The 3,641-nt window shown below is 46.2% G+C and overlaps 1 protein-coding gene across 1 annotated transcript in view; it reads right to left on the bottom strand.

Moving 5' to 3' along the window:
* Positions 1-3,641, bottom strand: part of SCFD2 (sec1 family domain containing 2) — a 457,870-nt gene that overhangs the window by 42,352 nt on the left and 411,877 nt on the right. The gene's annotated exons all lie outside the window — the stretch shown is intronic.

Raw genomic sequence — 3,641 nt, 5'->3', positions numbered from 1 at the left:
CCCCCAATAGAAAAAACCTCTCCAAAAAAAAAAAAAAAAAAAACACCTCTGCTAGTAACCAAAAGTTTGCACACAACAGGCCATCACTCTCCAGGCCTAAAACAACCCCTCCTTGCTCTACAGAGCTCAGCCCCAAGTGTAACTTGGCCAGAAACAAAGTGAATATGACAGAAAGGAACCTGAGTTGGAGCAGAAAGCAGGCCCCATGGCACAGCGGGTAAACGCTGCCTTGATGGGCTGATTCCATGTGGCTGACTATAGTTGGGATTCTGGTCTCAGCAGTTTCAAAAACACTCTGAGCATAGGCACATGTGCCCAGGACCCTGACAAGACAGAGAAATGAAGAAAAAAAAAAGGGTTGTGACATGGCCAGGCCCCATTTGGGGGTGTTCTCTCTCCCTCTCCTATGCACACACACCCTCTGATTAAACCAAAAAAAAAAAAAAAAGAAAAGGCATTTCAGTAGAACTAGGGGATGCTGGGGCCAACAGGTGGCATGGTGGCTAAGGCGCTGGATTCCCACATGGCTGATTATGGTTTGAGTCCCAGATCTGGTGGCTTGAAAATCATGCTGGGCATGTGTGTGTGCGCGTGTGCCTAAAATCCCAGGGGAGAATGGAGAAGGGAAATCACCCCTGTGGGAGGGGTGATTCACTCTCTCACTCTGCTTTTCCCCAGTGAGCACATGTGCCCTACAGCAAAAACCTGAAAGAAAGAAAAAAAAAATCAGGGGGATGCTAATTGCAAAACACCCCCACAGTTGGACAAATGATTGTAAATTCTCTCCTTTTGTGTGACCTAGTAGCCCGTTCGCATCTCGGGCATCTTTGGAGGCAGCTGCCTCACTGACCACTGCATTTCCCAGCCTGCTTCTCCCCACCTCACTCCTCAGTTCTTCCTTGGCCTTCCTTTCTTATGAGCTGGACCCCCTTCCTCCCAATCCTACCGGTGCATCTTCTGCCCAGTCACAGGGGTGGGCATGGAGGGCATCTGGTCTGTGGCAGCCTTAGTACAGCCAGGCGCTGCCAGGGCAGCACTGAGGTGTATCCTGTCCGGGCCTCCATGTCTCTCTCCGCTGTGACCAAGTCTGTGACTGCAGTAATTGCCAAGGATATTTAGTGTGTTGGTCTGACTTACTCCCCTTTCTTCTTCTTCTTCTTTTTTTTTCTACTGTTATTTTTAACTCTTATTTTGCATTTCTTCTTTTTTTTTTTTTCTTAAAACATCTTAGAAACAAAGCAAGGTGTACAACGCTCAAATCATAAACCAGCATTCATCGGGAATACGGCTGGTGTCCTCTTAAGGCTCAGCTGCAGGGAGACCTCCCGTCTGCTCAGCCGAGGACGGCACTCCACGTTTCTTGGTCAAACAGATCACACGTGTCACAGTGCGACAACCACGGAGGGCAAAGCACCGAACAGGGACACCAGCTTTTCGAAGCGGCGGGTCCTCCTGGCTGAGCATAACAGAAATGTAAATGAAAGCGGCACCGAGATGGGTGTTATTTTATTTTAGCCTAACAGACTGGCAGAAACGCAAAAGCCTGCAAACACTCCTGAGGAGGCCGCGGGCTAACGGGCACCCTCTCGGGTGGGGCATGTGCAGTTACCGTCTCTAACGCCTTCGCCCTGGAGACTTCCCTCCTAGGAGTTCATTCTTGGATAGGCTCATTATGCAAATGAGACCCAATAAAAGGCTGTTTATGATCTGTGATAACTGTCAAAGACAAAATTATAATAATTTAGCTTAAAGATCATAACTAGCTTTCCTTGTGATTCTAGAATTGGGCAACACTTCATTCCATAAACAATTATTTATTGTACCCAATGAGCTGAGCAGAAGGTCTTAATAGACAGAGAAGGGCAGAGGAAGCAGAGCCACAGCGGAAAGGACATTGGTTGTTTCAAATTCACTTTCTCCTGAGGCAGGAACAGGAACACAGGACAATAGAGAATTAACTAATTGGTCAACCTGGGGAACATCATTAGCGTGTGGATTGAAACTGGCCGGCTTGGGAACTCTGGCTGTTCCCTCCCTCCAGGTCTCCTGGTTTCTGAGAAGGTTAGAAAACCAGCTTCGTTTCAGCTTCCTCACATGGAATTTTAATAGGAGCGACTTGGTTTTCGTTTGGCCTGGTCTGTCGGGGCCTAGACTGAAGTGTAGTCCGAAGCAAGGCCTCTGTAACTTATTTAACATAATGGAAGATTAGAAACCGCAAGTGCCCATCAACTGGAAGCTGTTGGACAAATGGGTCCATCCACTCAGGGGTGCTATGAAAGGAAGAAAGACACCCCGAGCCGACGTGGCGAAGAGCGAGGTGCAGACAGGGTGCGCGTGAGATAGCAAGGCGGGGAACGCTGTGTGACAGGCTGGCATTTGTGCGAAAGACGAGGGGAATAGGAAAGTTTGTGTTTGCCAAAACCAGCACAAATAACTGGTGTTTTACAGAAACTAGCGTTAGCAGCGATCCTGCGGTTCGGGCCCAGACAGCAAATGAAGAAGAAAACTTTTCAAAATATTGCTTTCATTTTTTTCAGAGAGATTTTTTTGCTATAGGGTGCATGTGCTCACTGGAGAGACAGAGACAGAAAATGAGAAATCACCTCCCCATGGGAGATGACCACTCCACAATCCCTTCTCTTCCATTCTCCTCTAGGGATTTTGGGAATGCATGCACGCATGACCAGCATGTTTTAAGCCACCAGGTCTGGGACTCGAACTGCTGTAGACTATGTGGAGTTCACCAATATAACCCTTACACCATCTGCTGGTCCCACCATACTGCTTTTTTAAAGCATAGATCAAAATACCACTGCAAACAACAAAAATGATCACTTCTCCCTGTTAAAAATTAATAGATTAGCCAGCCATGGTGGTGCAACAGTTGTGCGACACACCAAGGTTCGTGTCCTGAGGTCTCCTTACACGTGTGTTTATGTGCCCATGATGTGGGCTGGCTGAAGCTGTGGCCAGATCATCACGTGAGAACCCTGCTAGGGGATCTGCCTTCTCGCCTTCTCTCTCTCGTGGAAGAAATAGATCAATAAACTTAGAAAAATTCTTCAAAAAATTAATAGATCACTTATGTATGGGGAAAAAGACAGGCTAAAGCACACTAAAATGTTAGTCAGGATTATCTCTAAATTCAGGAAGTAGGAGACATTTATTTTCTTCTTTCACCACACTTTCCAAAATTAATAGGTCTACTTCTGAAATCATAAAACAATCCAATAAATATTATTTTGGGCCGGGCAGGTGGCATGGTGGTTAATGGTGTTGGACTCCCACATGGTTAACCATGGTTTGAGTCCTGGACCTGGCAGCTTGCTTTCTCACTTTCTCTCTCTCTCTCTGGCTCTAGCTCTCACTCTGTCACTCTGTCTCTCTCTGGTCAAATTTAAAATAAGTAAATAAATAAAGTTAAATAAAATAATTCTTTAAAAAATAATATTTTCAAAGTTGATTAAAAAAAAAAAAAAAGGCCATGGAGTAGCCTCCAAACCCTACAGCTTGCTCACTTGCCTGAGCAAACCATCTTAAGAGCTTTTCTGCATCTCTGCCTTTCTGGACATTTACTCTCTTAAACTTTAACGAGGCCCTAACGCGAGGGAGACAGGGAGGAGAGGGGCCGTGGAGGGGTA

The sequence above is a fragment of the Tupaia chinensis genome, unplaced genomic scaffold, assembly GCF_000334495.1.
Source record: "Tupaia chinensis unplaced genomic scaffold, TupChi_1.0 Scaffold143615_1, whole genome shotgun sequence".
In the NCBI taxonomy this organism is placed as follows: domain Eukaryota; kingdom Metazoa; phylum Chordata; class Mammalia; order Scandentia; family Tupaiidae; genus Tupaia; species Tupaia belangeri.
The sequence above is the reverse complement of the archived record's forward strand: the minus strand, read 5'-3'. Positions and strand labels throughout refer to the sequence as shown.